At 41.5% G+C, this 21,946-nt stretch overlaps 1 protein-coding gene and 1 pseudogene across 2 annotated transcripts in view; both read left to right on the plus strand.

Moving 5' to 3' along the window:
• Positions 1–589: 589 nt before the first annotated feature.
• SUSD6 (sushi domain containing 6) overlaps positions 590–21,946 on the plus strand; it is an 84,431-nt gene continuing 63,074 nt past the window's right edge. Inside the window, exon 1 of the mRNA XM_080933040.1 lies at positions 590–844. The gene's annotated coding sequence lies outside the window, so the exon portion shown is untranslated. The remainder of the gene's footprint in view (positions 845–21,946) is intronic.
• LOC308417556 (Y-box-binding protein 1-like) lies at positions 20,739–21,589 on the plus strand (annotated as a pseudogene). The gene has a single exon. The product of its transcript is annotated as a Y-box-binding protein 1-like (transcript).

Consider the following 21,946-nt stretch of genomic DNA (forward strand, 5'->3'; position numbering starts at 1 on the left):
CAATTTGAGACCTGCCAGGTGCTTTTGAGTGAGCAGAAATAGCACTCAGGGACATCCATTAAAAAGATTCCTGAAACCTACTCCAGCTTTATAGAATCAAAATGGCCTGATATATATTTCCACACCCACCTAGGCCCCTCAGGGTACTTTTGAGGTAGTTAAGTTACACACCTTAACCTACAGTACAGCTTAATAGGGAGATAATAACCTGCTTCAGAGATAGGTCAGGCAAGCGATTCAAGACCTAAATGGGCAACGTGTGTGGAAGAGGCTCTTAAACAACAATATACTTCTTTGCAAATGACAGTAATTAAAACATCCCAATAATAACCAAACAATAACTGGAGGGCCCTCTAGGAAGGAGGCTAACAAGAGTTGGTATTACAGCCAGAGCGGTCTGAGCGACTGTCTCTTTAAAGTTCTCCCGCCTTCCCCCACCGCAAGGGGCGTGTCAGACAAGGTCAGACGCGCCTGCGCGTGACTCCTCTGGGCGGTCGCAGCAGCGTGACGCCTGCGCTTGTGGCGTGCGTGCCTGGCCCCGCCCAGGCCTCGTCCCTGCCCTTCCCCCTCCGCGGGGCCTCCCCCGCCCGAGCCGTACAGCTGGGCCAGTGACGCTGGCGCAGCCGCCACCGCCGCCGCGTTCCATCCTCAGGAGCCGGCCACAGCTCGCGTCCTCCTCCTCCTTCTCCTCCCTCAGCGCCCGGCAGCGCGAGCCAGACCAGGGCACGCGAGGCGTCGCGGGGACCTACAGGGAGTGCAGGCGAGCGCGCGCAGCGGCGGAGCGGGTTCCGCGACTCGGGAGCTTCTAGCGCCCCCTTCCCGGAGGTCTCGGAGCCGTTCCCGGGTGAGTTGTCACTGCCGCCCGGGCCGGAGGGCCGGCTTTGTGTCAGCGGCGCGCGGGCCGGTTGTCAGGGCACGGGCGGGCACGCACTTCCTCAGGTACGCGGGCCTCTGCGCGGCCGCCTGCTCCCGCTCCGGGCCGGTGTCAGCGCTGCGAGCGGAGCTGAGGTAGCCCGGCCGGGTCGCTCCGCAGGCGGCGGCGTGGCTGTGCCGGTGCCCGAGACCGGAGGAGCAGATCGGGCTCGGGGGAGCGCGCTGCAAGGCGGAGGCCCTCTGCCCAGCGAAGCCGCGGATCCGCTCGGCGGGACAGGCTTGGCCGTGGTGGGTTTCCTGAGGAAATCTTGCAGCCGCTCGCCTGTGCGCGTGAGCGTTCTGGAGCCCCGGCGTCTGGTCGCCTCTTTAGTCGCAAAAACTTTTCTTGTGTGGGCTGAAACGCGACGAAGCCATTTCCTGTTTGGTTTGTTTTGAGTGTGACTTCTTATAGACTTTCTTACTGTGTGACTGATGATCTCTCACGGGACAGCCACGGTGGTGGAAAAATCTTACCTGTAACGGAACAGAGAGGGCATCAAGGCCCAGGATCCTAAAGAGGCATCAAGTTAATTTGGGAACTTGATGTTCGTTCAGCAGAGGCCTAATGTTGTCCATACACTTCTCTGTCTCTGTCTGTCTCTGTCTCTCTCTCTCTCTCTCTCTCTCTCTCTCTCTCTCTCTCTCTCTCTCTCATATGTGAGTACACTGTAGTTGTGTTCAAACACTTCAGAAGAGAACATCTTATTATAGTTTTGAGCCACCATGTGGTTGCTGGGAATGGAACTGAGGACCTCTGGAAGAGCAGTCAGTGCTTTTAACCACTGAGCCAGCTCTCTACAGCCCTTCCATACACTTCTTTGGTGACAAGGCAGTATACTGCCCTTTGCGGATTGGGGTTTGAAGTGCTCTATTCAGAGAGGTGCAGGGACATTATCCTTTTCAGTTAAGCCATAGGTATTTATTCCTATCTAGATCTGCACTGCCTTTCCACTTTTCACAGTGATCCATTCGGGTTTTGATGCTAGAATCCCTTTGGTTTAAATAAAAATATCTCTCTCTCTCTCTCTCTCTCTCTCTCTCTCTCTCTCTCTCTCACACACACACACACACACACACACAACTTTTTGTGTTCTGGGAATTCTACACCCAGGCTGTCACCGTCTAGTGGAGACTAGTAGAGACATGCCCTTGGCATTGACTTCTTAGTTTTCTGAGCTTTGCATTTTTCATTAGATGCACATTCAAGTAGAAATGAGAACTGTCTGAGTTGGAGGGTGAATCCTGTTCTTCAATAAAGGAATAATTTTGTAAGGTGGTGATACTGTGGAAAACTTCTTGAGGTTTTATTATGTACCAGGCTAAATTTATTTAGCGCGCGCGCGCGTGTGTGTGTGTGTGTGTGTGTGTGTGTGTGTGTGTGTCTGTGTGTCTGTGTGTGTCTGTGAGCTTGTGCATACTCACACCATGGTGCTGGTGTGGAGGTCAAAGAACAAATTGCAGGAGCCAGTTTTCTATCTCCCAGCGATTGAACTCTGGTGTTCAGGTCTAGTGACAAGTGTTTCTGCACACTGAGCTCAAGTTTCACTTTTGATCTCATTTACTAGGGTGGATTCTATCTTTATTTTTCCAGTTGAGACAAAAGCTACACAGGTTAAATAATGTGAAGTCCCAAATGTAAGTTCTGGAGTGTCTAGATCCTTTTCAAAGCACCACTGTTTGAGGCTGTTTCTTTAATTATAAATATCCCTAACTCTCCTGCAAGCCTAGTAAGGGTAGGTTGCATAAAACTACTTGTTCACTTTTTTTTTTTTTTTTAAATTTCATGTCATACACAGTATGTACCAGTCATTGGCTGGTTTTATAGATAGTGGGATGATTAAAACTGAAAACAGACAAGTCTTCATGGTGCTCAACTTTTAAGTTAGTTTATTTTGGTTTATGGTAGTAGTTTTCATTACTGTTTGCTGCTTGAGGAACATGTACCCATTAAGTTAAAAGAAAGAACAGTTACCAGTTTGAGACTGACCCTATAGATGGGATTCCTGTCTACAGAGGGACTCTGGATATTGTAGTAGGAATAATGGATGGGAAAAAAAATCCTCTCCTACTGCTATAGAAAAGGACTCAGGGAATGCAGTCCTGAGAGCAGAACCACCAGTTGTCAGTTTGACTTGGTGAATCCAGCTTCTCCAGAGCCAGCATTCAGGCTCATTGAAAAGAGAAAGCAGGCTAAAAAGGTGCTTCAGCTTGTCAGGTGGCAAGACCTCAGCACTGTGTGGTTTCCTGGCTGGTCTCCATGGTGTGGTGATTGAACTGGAGCTCTTATGTAATGGTGCATCTTCTGACAGGGGATTTCCTCCTTTGCTGTTTCTGAGGCCTCAGTTCCTGCTTCATTGCTTCCTCCACACTTATGAACATGTGCCCTCCAAAGGTATTCACTTGGCTTCTAAAAGTAAGACTTTTTTCAAGTTTATTATTACTCGTAAGTATTATTTTGCACACATTATGTTTGTTCATTTCTCACATTAAAACTCAATATTGCTTATATATAAAAAATAACTAAAGTTTTAAAAAGGGCTGGAGAGATGGCACAATGGTTAAGAGCATTGACCTCTTCCAGAGGTCCTGAGTTCAGTTCCCAGCAAACACACGGTGGCTCACAGCCATCTGGAATGAGATCTGATGCCCTCTTCTGGTGTGTCTGAAGACAGCTACAGTGTACTTATAGATAATAAATAAATAAATTAAAAAAAAAAACCCTTGCTTTTGGTTGTGCATGTCTGTAATCAGCATGGGGGAGTCCTGAGGTAGGAGGGTCATGTGTTCCAGCTAACCTGGATATACACACAGCATAACCCTTGACAAAAATCAGATGACAAAAAAACAACTAAAAGACACCCTTGACCACCAAAACATCCTTTACTCTCATTACATACTTTTCCTTGTCCTTTTTTTTTTTTGTATTTTTAGCTCTCTTGACAACTGCTCACTACTTGGTATCCTCTGTAGGCTTAGAGAAATTATAAAGTATCTTAAAAATTCAGTTACGGATGTAGAAATGGCTTAGTAGTTACTTGCTGCCCTTGCCAAGGACTGGAATTTGATTTCTAGCAACCAACCAGCTCAAAGTCACTCAGAACTTCACAGCTTCAGGGTACTTGATGCCCTTTTTCTGGGCTGAATACATACAGACACCTATGCATAATCAAAATCTTAAAATTTTCGCTGAGACTGGGCATGGTGGCAAATGCCTTTAATTCCAGTGCTAGGAGGCAGAGTTCAAAGGCCAGTTTGATCTGCATAGTGAGTTCTAGGACAGCCAGTACTAAAAATTGAGACCTTGTCTAAAAACAAAGAAAAAAGTTAAACATTCAGTGAGGAACATGATTTTCCTTATTTCAGTACCAAACAGATGATTTGGGAGGATTAGGTAGAACTGCTTGCTGGCAGTGAAGGAAAGCCAGAGAATACATTGGGTGAGAGGAAGTGGCAGGTCCTTAAGCCCACTTGGTCACCTGTCTGCCACACATAAAACATTTTACTGAGCTTTTGGATTGGCATGTGGTCTAGTTGAAGCTGATGAACAAAATTCATTTTCCTTCCTCTGTCTACCTTGAACTCATGGGATTCCAGGTGAGAACATTCTCTCTAGTAGTAGAATGGAAGAAAAGAGCAGATAAAGGAATCACTTAGCTTTTTTGCTTCCCTCCCCCCTCCCACTTTAAAAACCAGAATGCTGTGTTGTAGACTTGAATGTGAAGATTATGAATGACATTTGGGTTAAGAGCGAACATTGAAACAAAATACGTGACAAGAAATAATTTTGGTTTCTTTGAAGATTTTATCTATGCTGAGATTAATTACCCTTGGTCTCAGTCCATTTTCTCTTATTGTAACAAAAAACTTGAGATGTGGTAATTCGTTAAGAAAAGCTTATTTGGCTCACAGTTCTGTAAACCAGGAAGTTGAAGAGCTTGTCACCAGTGTCTTGAATCATAACATGGGACAGCATATCACATGGTAAAAACTTGGCGATTTGAGTCTCTTCCTCTTGTAAAGTCAGCATGGGAACACCACCCCCAGGACTTTATCTAAACTAAGTTATCTACTAATGTATCCATCCACCTTTTAGTCTTACCCCCCAAATAGAATTAGGATTTTCTAATTCCTAGAATTTTAGGACAAGTTCAAACCATGGAGTGAAGAGGAAGCAGGATCTTAAATTTAAGGTTAGCTTGTGTTGCTTAGTGAGACCTTGTTTCCAAAACAAACAGACAAAAAGCCAATCAAAGCCAGAACATCTACTTAAGTAGTAACAATGAGTCTTCACCTAATTGAGTAGTGTTTAGAAAATTCATGCTCATAAGTTTATGACCACAGTGTAGGATAGTTAAAAAGTTAAAGCAGTGAGAAATACTGTGGTGTTTGTGGGAGGCTGTTACCTTGCTGATGGGAAGAAAGAATATAGTTTAGGATGTGGGTTAGAAGCTTTGTGATGAGTTTTTGAAGCTGTTGGATCTTGAGACCCAGGAAGCAGTCAGGTAAACTTTGAGATGACATACCGTGGGTATGAAAATCTATTTTCTACATTATGACTAAGATTCAAGTAAGTAGAAAGTGTTTCTTTGGTTGATGTATGTTCATCAGTGTTACTCTGTAAAAATCTTTTATGTGAGAAAGGAGAGGTCTGTCAGACACCTGTCATCTTCTGTCTTCATATCTGTGTTTGCCTGTGCTCCCCCCAGCGCCCCCCCATAGTCTTGGGGGTGGGAGCTGAAAACCAGAAAGGTTCCTTTCTTTGCTCTTTTGTCTTCTGGTTCTCAGCTGGGTGTGGAGGTCTCCAGAACCTACAGGTAGATCTAGAAGGAGTTTTGAGCTGGGTTGCTGTTGCTCCAAAAGGCTAACTGCTACTCCCAAGGTTGAGGGACAGTTGAGTCTGTGAAGGTGCTGGGTTTAAGAGTAGCAGCGAGTACAGCTTTTGTAGTGAGAACTGAGTGGGGTTTCAGACCTTTGTTTATCTATGATGTGTCTCCCACCTGGGTCTGAAAGCTGCATGCCAAGAGTTCACCAAGTCCTCCTGAACAGGATATTAGTGAAGCATTCTCAAGCAGAAACAGATGTACTGGCCTGTTAATGATGTGGCCAGTGTTGAGAGAGCTCTAAAATGACCTGGTAGCTGAGTGCCCTGATAGACCCCCTCAGAGTAGCAGTTGGTACAAGTGTTTTGTTTTTGATTTTAGTTTTTGTGACGTGGGAAATTACCCTGGGATTCTTAATGACATTAGCAGATACAGTGCTTGTGCAGGCTGACAGTTCTTTATTACTTGGATTTTTTATGTTGAAAAAAAAATTCAGGATTCTTTTTTCCTCTAGTTGGAGACTGAATAGGAACTCTTCCAAACTCCCTTTTCTTACCAACTTTTCTCCAGGAGAAACATGTATCTAATCTGTCCAAATCCAATTACCACCAGCAGTGACATGCCTGTGTGCCTATAGAAGTTAAAATCAGAGTGGAGTTACCTTTATGTAGACTTTTTGCTGAAGTTCTCTTTGGTTGAACTAGGTTTTGGCTTTGATTACTCTGTGAATGAAAGTGGCTTCTGGGCATTGTTAGTCCAGTTCTTCAGATCCCTGAGAACTAAGTGGATGGAATTTTGTAGAGGGGAACCAAGAAGCTGGGTTGCTTATTTTCATCTTAAATTGTAATTGTCTCTGCAGACTGTTTGGGGAAGATTAACAGGTAGTTTTTTTTTTTTGTTTTTTTTTTTTTCTTTTAATTGCCATTAAAGTGGGAGAAGATTACAGACAGGTTAGAATATACAGGTCAAAATAAAATAATTATTGTGTAGCCTAACTTGTCTTTTCTGTATATTCTGTTTCTTCCATCTTTTCTGGTAGACTCTAAACATCTTCTTTTGAATTTTGTGTTTTTTTTTCTCAGTATTATTCTATAATCATTTTCCCATAACTCACCTTTAATAGTTCAAATGGCTTCATATGGTAGTCTATATATATATATATATTTATCGATCATTTCTGAATTTACTCGAAGAGAGGAGGTTTTTTTTTTTTTTTGGCATTTAGCATTTTACTTTGTCATGTGCCTTTTAAAAGAAATAGCTTTGTTGGCTTATAACATATATCATAAAATTCACCCATGTGGCTTCTCTTAGCATTCTTTTGAGGTTTGTGTTATAGCATGTATTTGTACTTTATTCTGTTCATTACTGAGTAGTATTTCTTTGTATATATGTATCATTTAAAAAAATTTATATTTTTTGAGACAAGGTTCCACTATGTAGCTTAGGTTGTCCTGGAAATCAATATATAGACCAGGCTGGCCTTGCATTCACAGAGCTCTATTTCTCTCTGCTTCCTGAGTGCTGGGATAAAAGGTATGTGCCACCATACCCAGTCTATACCATTGTCTTTATGCATTAATTGATATACATTTGCATAAACAATGCAGCTGTTTTTAGTGTATTTGTGGGATTGTATAAGTCATACTAATCTAATTTTAGACTATCCCCATCTATTTTCTCTGTATGTTTACCTACTTAGACATTTCATGTTGTAATTGTGGTATGTATATGTAGTCTTTAGTAACTGGCTTCTTTTACTTCCAGTTTTTTTCTTTTTAATGTGTGTGGGTGTTTAGCCTGTGTACAGTGTTCATGTAATACCCTCAGAGGCAAGAAGATGGTGTTAGATCTCCTGGGGCTGGAGTTAAAATCAATTGTGGGCTGACTTGTGGGTGATGGAATAGAGCCTTAGTCCTCTGGAAGAACAACTGGTGTTCTTAACTGCTGACCCATCTCTCCAGCCCCTCTTACTAGTAAGATATATTGGTGTTGGAGCATTTGTCTGTGCTTCAGTCCCAGTTATTATTTTTTATTTATTTTTATTTTTATACAGTCATTTATTCTAGGCTGGCTTTGAGGTCCTTCTGTTTCCACTTCCCAAGTGCTGGGATTATAGGCATGTGACACCACAGTCAGCTAAAAACATTCTTGGGTAAGGTTTTGTGTGGACATGTATTTTCATTTCCTGGGGCTTTTCATTCTTAAATGTGATCTGTAGTTCTCAGAAATTTTTCCTTTCCTTGTCCTGCAGTTCTGTGCACCCGCTGGGGAGTCAAACCTCAAGATAGGGGAAGAGCTAAAGTGGCTCTGAGTGAATATGCAGATCTGAGGAACTGTGCTCTCTAGAGCAGCTTTCACAGCTCTTACACAGGTGGACTTTGGCTACTGCTGAATTAAAAAAAAAGATCATCAGGCTAGACACCAGAAGGAGCAGATGGTACTGCTGAGAGTATCATTTCCTCTGTGGGATTTAATCCTGAGCATTTACATCAAACCAGCCATCTTACTGGAATAATGTAATGGCTTTTCTCTCCTTTCACCCTTGTCCTAATTGGAGCTAGACTTCATGATCAACAGCAGGGTTTGCTTTTCTTGTTTCTAGATTATTATTAAAAGCTTTTGAAACAGCATACTTACAGGTCATCTTGTTGTTTTATCAGACTGTCAAGACAGTTTCTTTCTAGAGAAATAGAGGGTAGGGCACATGGCCTCTAAGACAGACAAAAATGGGCTACTTTAGTTAGCCTTCTCTAGGTTCCTATATCTGGAGCCAAGCCAAAGATGAGCGCTCTGGAAAGTTCTTCAGATGTGTTTATATAAATATTTATGAATGCAGCTATAACTTAACCTGGTAGAGTTCATTGTCTGAAATGTTGGGATTTGAAGTAGGCCCTGTTGTTAATACAGATTCTATTTCCAAGTTCTAGAGATTCAAGAGGCCCAGCAAGGAGTCAAATTATTTTTAATTTTATTTATTTATTTTTTGAGACAAAGTCTATTTCTAGCTGTATGTAAATTAGGCTGGCCTAGAATTCTCAAGAGATTCACTCCTCTTTTTTTTTTTTTTAAAGATTTATTTATTTTATGTGTATGAGTGCTCTGCTTTCATGCACATCAGCATTGGAAGTCAGATTCTATTATATATAGTGGTGAACCACCCACTATGTGGTTGCTGGGAATTAAGGTCAGGACCTCTAGAGGAGCAGCCAAAGCACTTAATCCTTGAGCCATTTCTCCCTTTTGTTTGGTTTGTCTTTTTCCAAACAGGAGTTCTCTATGTAACAGCTCTGGTTTTGTAGACCAGGCTGGCCTTGAGTTTACAGAAATGTCCCTGCCTGTGCTGGGATTAAAGATGTGCACCACCATGCCTGGCCTCCTACCAGCCTTTTTAATCCACCTGCACTGTTGGGATTAAAGGTGTGTACCACCACACTGGCATAAAATTTTTGTCTGTAGATAGGTCTCTGGATTCCATCTGATTCTTGTGCTACAAACAAGTATATGAAGAGAAACTGTAGGTTCATTAAAATTTGAAAGACTTGGACTTTGAATTCTGAGATCTTCTTTACCTCTTATAGAAAAGAAAAATGAGAACTGGAGGCTTGAGGATCTATAATAGAGAAGCCAAGTTCCTACCCCAGTAAGATCACCTTGTCACTTTGTTCTTGTCCTCCTCTGGGCCTATGTTTAGAAAGTATATGGGGGCCTCAGCCAAGTTTGTGATTCATATTATTTTGTTTTGTCCAGAATAAACACATGTACTTTTATGGTATGTTGTTTTTGAGACAGGATATGCTTACAGTACTAGGAATAAAACCCAGGGCTTCATGAATGCTGACAAACATTCTATTATCTGAACTACCCTAGCATCTGCAGTAGTGGTTTTGAGTCTTAATAGTGACCAACAAAGGGGAATATGTCTTTACAATGTTTGAAGGAATGCTTTTTAAAAAGAGACTATTTTTTTATTTGTGTGAGGAATACTTTAAAAAAGACTTTTTATGTATGTGTGTGTGTGTGTGCGCACGCGCGCATACACATGTTTGTACTTACGAGTGCAGACACTTATAGAGGCCAGAAAAGAATGTTGCAATCTCTGGCCCTGGAATACAGGTGTTTATGAGCCATCCAACGTGGTTGCCGGGGATCATTCTCTGGTGCTCTGCAAGAGCAGTACACACTCTTAACTCCTGAGCCATCTTCCAGCCCTAGGGAATACTTTTCTTAAAATGGGTACAGTTGCATGACAGCCAGGCTTCTAAACTTTTTTTTCCCTCTGTGCTGTGCTTTTTCTTTTTCTTTTTGGTGATTCAAAAATGCCACATGACTCCAGGCCACTGGATTGTGTTCTCTGTTGTTTTTATTTTTCTTAGGTTCTCCAGGTGTAACAGTGACAGGTACTGTTAGCATCCTGGATATGGTAGAATTACTTGAAGATTGGGAGACAGTAGTCATCTGAATGACTCCTACACCCTCACCTTTTTATTACCTATTCTGCCTCTCCACCTTAAACCCTTTCTTCTGTTATCTGACAACCCCTTCATAGCTGTGGGTTTGACTTCCTTGGGCTTACTGAATGTGCAGTCAGTCATCCAATAAAAGGCAATGTGAACACACATCTGAAACTGTATGTCTCTAGTCAGCTAGGAAAGAAACAGCTCATATATTTTCATTTTTCCCTATCCCTGAAAGCTAGTGAACAATGTTTTGTATTTGGTGGGTGCTATTGTTTTGGTTGGTGTTCTGATGGCATTTTTAGACCATTAGTGAATGGTATGCTGACTGGTTATTTCTCACCCTCCTGCAGGTAGGCCATCTGCTGTAGGAAGGCCATCTTCCTCCTTGTTTACTCCAATGGGGATTTTGCTTATTACACAGCAGGAAAGCAAGAAAAACAGGCTCTGGATTTCATAAGAATTCACTGACTCATCTTTTTTCCTGTTTACGTGTACCCTCAAGTTATAATAATTTATGAACTGATAATCAGTTTAGGTTTTGGACTAGTAAGAGGCAGGTAGTTACTGCAGAAACCAAGAAGTAAATCTAGGTATTTATTTGGCATGTAGTGAATACTGGCTGGATGCTTTATATACATTTTGTTTGTTGATAGGAAATGAAACCTTCCAGAGGTTTTAGATCCATAAAATTACTTGCTGAGTAACAGCAGGGTAATAGCTTCTTTGCTGTTCTCCTGGCTCAGCATAGAAGTCCCAAACTCAGTATGTTTTTGTATACTGATGGGACAAAAATTTGGATGTGGAGACTGGGGAGGTGACCCAGCATGTTGGGGAGCTCAAAACTGCTCATAATTCCAGATATAAGGGTGATCTAGCACTGGTACTCAGGCATGTGCATACCCTACCCCCAAACACATACACAACACAGATACACACTAAAAATGATGAAAATAAATTTGAAAAAATGTAAATGTGTGTATAGTTTGAAAAAGCAGCCGTAATAGGAAGAATGTCTCCATATAATACAAAGGTTTTATTTTATTTTTTTTGGAGGAGGAGGAGGAAAGTCCCCAGAGACAAATACTATCTCAAAATCTATGTGGTTGATGGGTCAGGAGTAAAACAAAGCAGGAATTCTGAGCTCATTAGCTTCCAAACACTGCCCTGAGGATTTTGAGTGGCTCAGCAAGCTCACCCCAAATTAGGTGTGTTGGTATCTTGGTTCTGTCTCTTTGCAGTCATCTGATTGACTCTTCAGCCTGGTGTTTCCAAGCTTCAGGGCTTTTGAAGACGTTCTTTTGATGTTACCAGGAGGAAACCCAGCATGGTCTCTGATACTAAACTATTGTCCTCTATTGTTTCCAGAGGCTGGAGATGGGACTGTGAGCTGCAAGATTATAGAAGGTCTTGCTTGAGCTGTGGCAGCCCAGAATAGAAAGAATATGGAGTGCCAGCGTTCTTGGACCAGAGATGTACTTGGGCAGCCTGCCTGCTTTTTCCATTTAGTTGGGAAAGTGGAGGAGTAAAACTGGCCATAGGCCAGGTGCAGTTTCCCTATTCCTTTGTCCTTTGAGAATGACAGTTGTTTTTAGAAGAGAGTACTTAGTAGGCAGCACTAAAGGTAGTGGGGTCTTAGAGCAACCTTGCTTCAGTCTCATCTCTTCTGCTACTCAGCTGTATGTCCTGGAACAAATTGAACTTTGATTTTTTTCAGGGTTTTTAACATTCGTTTAGATGAGGTCTCACTATGTACAGTCTAGTCTTAAACTCTTGACAGTCTTCCTGACTTAGCTTTCCTAATGCTGAGATTATAGACATTTATCCCTATGTCCAGCTGATCATTCAGTTTTGTAGTTTGTGAAATGGAACCGATGTTAATGTGATCTCTTGAAAGGTACCTTATTAACATACTAAGGAGAGAACTCTAGATCATAAAGATAAGAGAAACAATAATTTTATCTTCTTTTCCTCTTTTTCTTTTTTGAGACAAGTCTCTCTGTGTGTAATTCTTAACACTCCTAGAATTTGCTATGTAGACAAGGCTTGCCTCAAACTCACAGAGCTTGCTTTACCTTTAGAGGCATGGGATTAAAAAAAGCATGCATCACCATTCTTGGCTAAAGTATATCTTCTTAAACTATTTTTCTGTGTTATTTGAATTTTACACTGGTGGTATGTATAACTCGAATAACGTATTAAAACCACATTTAATAAAATTGGTATGAGAATCAAATGGACGTATTTAAAGCACAGTCCTGATAACTAAAAGATATTCAAATAACAGTTTGGGAAAGATGTGATAGAAGTAGCAGACACTTGCTTTCTTAGTGTCTTTCTGAGTACATGGCTGTGAGTAAGTCTCTTTGCTAAGCCTCAGCTTCTTCAGCTGAAAAGGGAATTAATTGTATGCATCATAGACTGTGGGTTTTGAGGAGACTATATGAAGTGGGAAATGTAAAGTGCCTAGACTGGTATCTAGCACATGGGAAGTGTTCAGCTAATGATGTTGGTGTTGTCAGCTCTTATTCTCATGTGGGTTAAAACAAGGTGGAAATTACACTTTAAAGTTACTGAAGGTGAGACATAGAATGTATAGGTGACTTTGCCTCCCTTCTTCACATTCTCCCTCTCTTTTTTCCCTCTTTGTCTTCTTTTCTCTTTTCTCCTCCCCCACCCCCTTGTCTTTTCTTTTATGCTAGGGCCTTGTTATGTAGCCACCATACTTAGCATCATGCTGAGGGTGCTTGGTTATAGCAGAAATAGCACTGATACCTATGAGGTGTCTGGAATCACCTGCTCTATCAGTGTAGGCTATAGCAAACTGGCTCATGTACTGGCCAGCTCTGTGGACAGTGCCATAGTAGAGAGCATCATTGTCTGTCCTGAGGGGTTAATGAGACTCAAGTTTGGCCAATTTTGGAATGTATCCTTTGTCCCACCTTATGTGGCAGATGGGCCACATCCTGAATTATAGAAGGGTAGGGCTTGTTTCCCTCTCCCCGTTTCCACATCTACTTTATTTGATACATGGCAGGATCTCTATTATTGTCCTTGTTTGTAGTTCAAATTTCTGACCTGTCAAGTTCAGAACATTCCAGTCTGTCCTTTGCTGAAGTTCTTTTTTTTTTTTTTTAAAGGATTTATTTATTTTATGTTTATGAGTATACTGTAGCTGTGTTCAGACGTTCTAGAAAAGGGCATCAGATCCCATTACAGATGGTTGTGAGCCACCATGTGGTTGCTGGTAATTGAACTCAGGACCTCTGGAAGAGCAGTCAGTGCTCTTAACCGCTAAAATTGTTCTTGTTTGCTGCAGGCCACACTATTACACTTGTGCTTACATTATTTTCTCCCTTCATCCCAACGGGCTTGCACAGGTCAGGTTGAGCATATTGTAAAGTTTTAAGGGGCTACCCTTGAGGTACCCACTTTTCATACTTGAGGCTATCCAGGTTCCTCTTTAGACAAGTATCCTTTTGTCTTGGATCTAGGAGGATCTTAAAAACCCCATGAAGGAGAACCTCTTAACTGGTAGCTAATTTCAAAATAAGAATCGTCTGGGGAGAAGCACCCTCTTTCTTACCTCTTTGTTGAAAGTCCCTATAAAGCACAAGCTGCTTAGAATTTTTATTAATTTTTCCCTAGTATTGATTTTTTTGTATCTGGTTTTTGAAGATAGTTTGTTTTTAAGAGTGTTGACTAAAAATTTCAGACAAGGTTCTTAACTAGGTTGTGGGTTTGTTTCAAAACTAATTATGAGTTTGCAGAAGCAGCATCAGGACACTAGGAAGAGAGAGACCTGACACACTGTTTTGGAGCTGTCATCAAGAATGCCACCTTTTGGGAATCAAATTATAGGCAGTCCTTGATCTCTGAAAACTCATGCCTAGGTCTTATCAGAAATTAACTAGATGGTTTAGTGAGCAAAGGTGCTTGCCACCTGAGTGTAATCCCTAGAACCCACTTAAAAGTGGAAGGAGGGAACTGATTCACATTGATTGTCCTCTGACATCTACATTCATGTCCCCTCTTACAAATAAATAAACAAGGATTAAAGAGACTTAATGACTCTTCATTTCTATACCTTCTAATTATTTTCTTTTCCCAAATAGGTTATTTTTAGGAGGCAGGTGCAAAGTGACCAGAAGGTTGCTGTTAGGACTACAGAGATAACATTACATAGTGAAGTTACTCTTCTAAGTGTGACTTTTGGATTTTCAAAGATATGATACCTTGAGTAATTATATCTAAGTAGTAGAGTAAAGGAAGAAGTCGTCTAGGGAGTAGGACAAACAGGATGTATTGGGTGGCACTGTGCTGTGTGTTTTATCTAGGCAAGTTTGTTTCACTTTATAATTCAGGACAGTAGCCTCAGCAACGTGGAATACTGTAATTTACTATGAGGAGCTAGAACCAGAGTTGTAGTGATTTCAGAGCTGGTGTTTCTTTCATAGTAGAAACACTTTCAGAGTTTGTGGGATAGGAATATTGAAGTGTGGGATGAGCTGGAGAGGGAGACAAAACAATATCTAGGGGAAAAAATAGGGTAGGGCCATGTAAGGGTGTTTGGGAGTGGATTGTTTAGATGAAGTGAATGGGAAGGAAAGACCAACAAAAACAGGTTAAAATAGAAAAAGAAAAGTTGGGGTATATTTCTTGGGGCGAATGTGTTGGAGGACAGTTATTTTCTGAGGGATGCTCCCTAGGGTTTGCTTGAGGCATAGAAGACCAGATAGGGAAGGTGCAGTTGAGTTCCTACAGAAAGCCTTTTGATTCCCGGTATTTATAGACTGGCCTAAGCTCTGTAAAAGGCAACTCCCATTTCAATTAGCAGGGCAGCATTATATTCATCAGAAACATGTATGGATCCTCATTTGGCCTGGTGGGAGGTCCTGTACAATGTCCCATTACATTAGCCTGACTCCCTACTGCTTCAGAGGTCATTTGTGCAGGGGGCAATACTGACATTTCCCTCCGAGTGACCTTTGGCTGCTCTCTTCCCTTTTGGAATGAATTGGAGTCTGGCCTGGGAATAGTAGCCCTCTTGTCTGTTCTCAAGTTTGGAATGCCCAGGAATGATGATTCCTATTTGTTCTCCATCCTCTGGTTACAGGGCTGTGGTTGTTCTGTTCATAGCCTGACAGCTGTGTAGTCAGTCTAATTTAACATGGATTTATAGAGTATCTGCCAGTGAAGATGGGGGGGGTATTTATTTATTTTGAGACAGAGAATCATGTATATGAGGGTAGCTACAAATTTACTGTATAATTAGAGCTTTGTGTATGCTGAAATGCTCTCCCAACTGAGCTATATCCCTAATCCTGCAGTCCTCTTTTGTCTTTTTATGTTGAGAAAGAGTCTCACTAAGTAGCTTAGATTGACCTTGATTCATCCTTACAGCCCAGGCAGGGCTTTGAACTTCCTCAGACTCTCAGGCCTGGCTTAATAGAAGGTTTAAAAATCTTGCCTGTACTGGCATAGCTTGTAAGTATCAGAATCAGGCTGCCTGAACTCTTAGCCACATGCTGCAGCCCCTGTAATAATCTAGTGAGCTCACATGTGGTGGTGATTTACTATTGCTGGCACAAAAAGGCAAAGCCTTAAAGTAAGTGCAGTTTTACTCAGGTTACACACAAGTGAAGAGACCCCAGCAACAGGCTTTATTATGTTTAGACTTTTTAAAAGAAAACACAATAAAACTCCTCCTCTCTTAGCCCTTTCTGTACAAGTTTTTATTAAGAATATCTGAATTGAATCATAATTATGCAGAGTATACATCTTTGGCAGTTAATTTCTAGAGAAATCAGGCACATTAGAAAAGGCAAATGCTGGTAGATGCATATCTGTTAAGAGCTATCAGTTAGTATCTGTGATTTTTCATTCTGACACATTCTGCTCCATGTGTCAGTGCTTTTAATAAATGTGCTACCTATGACTTAAAGTTACTGTCCATCTTATTTGTAGTTCAGGGAATTATTCATCTAGTGACTTATATTTCCAAATCTTAAAAAGACGTAAAAGGCTTAAAAACATGTGGCCATATGATAACATGCACATAGAAAGGACACTGGGTAGGGGGGTGTTTCTGTGCAAACAAGGAGCTTTAGTATAAATAAGAGGTTCAAGAACAAGGAAGGCCTTGGGAACTTCCATAAGTTAACACTATTCAAAAGCACAGACCCTAGCAAGGGATGGTGGCATGGGATTTGGGCTGGGCTGTGTGGGCCACAACCCTTCCTTGTCCTCTCAACCCAAGGCACTGACGATTTGAGCTGTTGGGGGTTGAGTCTCCTCCAGGAGTGACCAGTTATATGCTGGGACAGGGATGTGGTTAACACTGATGTTTCAGAGGAATGGCTAAGTGGGTGGAGGACATGGCTGAGGCCGCACAGGCCACTAGAAAGGGAGGACTATTTTGGGAGAGGAAATGTACCAAGTCAGAGGAGGAAATGGGGGAAGGAGAGGGTAGTGATGCAAGCTACAATCGAAAAGGAGAATGTCATAATGAAACCTATTTATTAAATATTAAAACAAAACAAACAGACTGTAGGAAGATAGATCTATGGCACTTTAGCCCTTCAACAGTCTGTGCCTTTGTGAGTGGGTCCCTGTCATCTATATGTTCAAGATTTTCTTTGCTTATTCTGAAGTAGATAGTAAGTGTAAAGTGGTCAGATTCATACCCAACACATAAGCAGTCAGATGCTAGTTAATACAACAATGGTGGTGGTATTATCTGGAGGGTTCATAATCCTGGGGTGCAATTAGGACCACCTCAGTTATAGAGAAGGACAAAATATCCCTCTTCCCACTGGCACAGCCTAAAGGACAGTTTACCATCTTAGGATCCTGGAAAGTCATACAGTAACAGGTATTCTCAGGTCACTTTCTAGATTAAGTTTTCTGAGGCCCCTGTGTGAAAGAATACAGTGTGATTGTTCTGGAGTGCTTGAATCTGTCACTGGTGGGAGGGAAGTTCTTGTTTAGAAAATGTCACCAAGTTATAACCAACACTTTGTTCTTCATTCAATCTGCTCTCTTTCCCCCTTATGTTTATTTAATAGTTTAAAAAAAAAAAACACTGAAATGTACTTTTTCTGTGTGAACATGTACATCTGAAACTTGTTTTTCCCAGATCTTGAAAATCTTTTAGAAATCACAGATTGTGGGCTAGCTTTGTTGGTAAAGTACTTGCTTAGCATTCATGAAACATGGGGTTTGATCCTCGGCACCACATAAAGCCTGGCCCAGTCATAAATGCCTTTAATCCTAGCACTCAAGGAAGCAAAGGCAGATGGGTCTCTTTGAGTTTGAGGACAGCCTGGTTTATATAGCTAATTCCAGGACAACCAGGGTTACATAGAGAGACCCTCTCCCCCTCCCCACCCTCCAAAAAAGGAAGAAGAAAAAAAAATTCAAGGTCATTTTCAGTTAAATACTTGAAGCCTGGAATATATAAATAAGTATATATATATATATATGTATATTCATATATTTCAGCCTGAAATATATGAAACCCTACCTCAAAGAGCATAAGAAAAAAAAAATAGGCAAGGCTTGTTTATTTTAGACAGGGTCTTGCTGTGGCCTACTCTGGCCATGAACATTCACTCTTCCTGTCTTACTTGTGTCCTGTCTCCCTCAGAGTCACCGCTGTGAAAGGCTGTCATTCGGTTTTCAAGGATGTTGTATACTTGGAAGCATTTTTGGTCTTATATGTTGACTCTTGGTTTCTTGGTTTATGCTCATTTTTCATACAGCAAAACTATAGGAATGTTGGGTTCATCATCTGTGCAGGAATTAGTCAGGACAAAGGGTTGGAAAATGTTGGGTTTTCTCCCTTGTTCTCACTAAATGCATTTTGGGAAGGCTCTGCCAAAGGGGAAATTGATTGTATAAGAAGGGCACTTCCCTTATAGCTTTCAAAGCAAGATGCTTCCTTCTCCTTTCTTCTTCCCATAATCGGAGTTACCAGTAAAATCATTGTACAGTATTCTTGAGATGTTTTTGTCGCAGTGTGATGGACAGAGGAGTTGCCTGTGCTTGTTCTTATCTTCTCATCGATCCCTATACACAGGAATTACAGGAAATCACAGCTAGCATATAAAACCACAGACAGATGGGAAGGATGGAATGTGTAACCCCCATTCCCAGAAACAAGCAGAGTGCTGAGCTGACTGACCTTAGCATTTGGCATCTGTCAGCAGAGCCAAAGCATTGAGGTCTGAAGATAATGGCACCATCTGGGAATGGAAATCTAATCTTCCAGCTCTTCTCAGTACTCTTCCTTCAGAAGCCTTCCTGTGCCACCTTCTGCAGGTTTCTGTCACCAGTATTCTGACTAGGCCTTTTTGTAGTTGTTCTGACTGGCTTTGCAGCTTGCTGTAGTTGTTCTTGCCAGGGGGTCAGTTAGCTCCCTTTCAAGGTGCTTATCATCTCTGGGGATCAGGTAAAAGAATAAAGGCTGTGTGTCAGAGTGTGACACCCCTATTCTTTCCTTCCTGTGTTCCTGGAGGGCCTCTAGTTGATGCTGTGGAATTAGATTAGGTCAGGTTTCCTGCTCAAAAACAGTCATTTCCCACTGCCTGCTGACCCAAGAATGAGTTTCCATCTGGCTTTACCCGAAGAGCCAATTGAATGCTTAATACTTTGTAAAATAACCAGAGCTTGCCAGGTGGCAGAAACTGTGGAAACCAGTAAGTGCCTTAACCTGAGGATTTTAGAATGGAATTTATTTTCTGTTCTTCCTTGATCGTTAGCCTTTCCCATTCTAGGATGCTTAAAGAATGTTTCTTCTTTGTTTCTTATACTGTTTATAAGATGTGGCATCATTATGAAGCTCTGGTTGGCCCCAGATATGTGATCCTCCTGTCTCAGCCTCCTGAGAGCTGGGTTACAGCTGTATACCATTGTGCCAGACTGCTTCTTTGTACTTTCTCAGCCATCAAAGCTTTTATGTCCAGTCTCCCAACTTTCCTTTAGAAGGCCCTCTTTGATTATCTTGGTTCAGATTAATTTATTTGTTTTCTTTTGTTTTTCACTATTTTTTTATAACTCATAAGTAGTTATTGCTTTATTACTCATTTTTATACTTTACAGTTCAACATTATTGCACTCACATAGAATATTAAAATAGATATGCCTACCTTGGTTGTTTGCTGTCTGAATCTGTAGTCACTTAACTGTTGAAAGTTCTGGTTGGTTTGGGGTCTGTGTCTTCTGTACACTTTACAAGGTATTTAGAGAAGACTGTTAGGAAATGATAAAACAGCGAATGTGGGTCTTAACAGAATTTCAGGTGGTCCCAGAGGGTAAGGAGACTGGGTGCCTTTGGGAGTTTTTAGGATACTGGGGACTAACGCCTAAGAGAAACTGGCAAGAATAGGCACAGTGTTACAAGTTTGTCCCACCTTGAGATTTTCTTAGACGCTGGAAGGTTTGGGTGGAAAATATGCTTATTCTAGAAGATTGCTAGGAGCCATAGTAAGAGCTGGGACCTCTGTTTGATCCAGTCTCTTTGTGTTAAATCACCCGATAGAAGGTGTGAAGATGCTTAGTCACAGGGAAGTTTATAGTTTAAGGAACTAGGTGGGAGTAACAAGATCTGTCAGGCTAAGAATTTACTTATTTGTATTGACATTTGAGTTGCATTTATCTGTGTAGCTTGGAGACTTGAACTTGTTAAGTAAAGGCCTATGCTAGGTTTTTAATAACTAATAGAATCTTGGATAAAATTAAAAGTAGTGCCTTCTACTTCTGACTTGGGAGTAGAGTTTTAAGCATCATGTTGACCTGTCCCTATGCCCACACTCCATTTCTCCTCTGAATTGCCTAGGACTGTGGAACATTTGGTAACAACTGTGAGCAAGGACCAGCTTCCGACAGACAAATTCCTTGGGTACATTCAAGTTTGCGAATTTATGTAGAAAGTGTAATTGCATAGGCAGAACTCAGGGAATTGTCATTTACATGGAAATGAAACTATTACCTTTTTTTTTTCTTATAAGAAGACTTTCTCCAGACCTTTCTTTACCTTTGTAGATCCTTTATTTTTGCAAGTGCACTCTTGAGTAGCAGCTCTGTTATAGTAGATAAGCTTGTGAATGATTCTCAGAATTCTGTCTTTGAAATATGCTGCTGCCTCTTCCTGTTCTATTCTGCCTAAAAAAATAATGACTTGCATTTACCTAAATGTTGAAGAATTTTTGTGGTGAAGTTTAGTTCTTTTAGTAGTAGTGATGATTACATATAGTACCAGGTACACTGATTAAATTATGAATTAGTACTACTACTTTGTAAAAAATATTTTTCTTAATAACTAAAAATTTTTATATCTTTATTATAAAAAACTTGCAAATAGAAACATTACCTGTCAATAATAACTAGAGCAGACCCCAGAGATCCCTGAGAGCTCCACCACCGCCGCCAGCCTAGTCGCCATCACACCTGGGAGGAGCTGCAGCTATTGCTGCAGGCTCCAGGCCCCAGTTACCATCACCGCAACCAAGAGCAGCAAGGCTGAGAGTCAGCAGCCACCCTCAGCACCATGACACCAAGCTCGGCTCCGAGAGTAGTGGCAGCCCAAGCCGCCAAGGTCATCGCAATAAGGGTTTTGGGAACAGTAAAATGGTTCAATGTAAGGAATACATAAAGTTTCATCAACAGGAATGACACCAAGGAAGACATATTTGTACACCAGACTGCCATAAAGAATAACCCCAGGAAGTATCTTCGAAGTGTAGGAAATGGAAAGACTATGGAGTTTGATGTTGTTGAAGGAGAAAAGGGTGCAGAGGCAGCAAATGCTACAGGCCTTGATGGAGCTCCAGTTCAAGGCAGTAAATACGCAGCAGACCATAACCATTATAGACGCTACCCATGTCATAGGGGTCCTCCACGCAATTACCAGCCAGATTACTAGAGTAGTGAGAGTGGGGAAAAAGAATGAGGGATCGGAAAGCGCTCCTGAAGGCCAGGCCCAACAACACTGGGGCAAAGGTTCCCGTCTTACTACATGCGGAGACCCTATGCATTGATCACAGTATCCCAGCCCCCCCGTGCAAGGAGAAGTGATGGAGGGTGCTGACAACCAGAGTGCAGGAGAGCAAGGTAGACCAGTGAGACAGAATATGGACGGGGTTTACAGACCACGATTCCACAGGGGCCCTAATCTCCAAAGACAGCCTAGAGAGGATGGCAATGAAGAAGACGAAGAAAATCAAGGAGATGAGACCCAAGGTCAGCAGCCAGCTCAATGTCGGTATTACCACAACTTCACTTACCAACTCGGATGCCCAGAGAACCCTAAACTACAAGATGGCAAAGAGACAAAAGCAGCTGATCTACTAGCTAAGAATTTGTCTGCTCCCTGAGGCTGAGCAGGGTGGGGCTGAGTAAATGCTTACCATCTCTACCCCTATCTTCTACCACTATCCGGTTTGGTCATTCAACAAGAAGAAATTAATATGAAATTCCAGCAATAAGAAATGAACAAAGACCGGAACTGAGGACTTTAAGTGCTTGCTTTTTGCAGTTGACCAGATACACTAGAACTATCTGCATTATCTATGGAGTTTTTATTATTTTTTTACCTAAAGATGTCTCTTTTTGGTAATGACAAGCATGTTTTTTAAGAAAAAAAGGCCTGTTTTTTTTGTAATACACCTTTAAAGGTTTTTAAATTGTTTTATATCTGGTCAAATTGAGATTTTTAAGAACTTCATTTTTAATTTGTAATAAAGCATACAACTTTAA

The sequence above is a fragment of the Micromys minutus genome, assembly GCF_963924665.1.
Source record: "Micromys minutus genome assembly, chromosome: 1".
NCBI classification, from domain to species: Eukaryota; Metazoa; Chordata; class Mammalia; order Rodentia; family Muridae; genus Micromys; species Micromys minutus.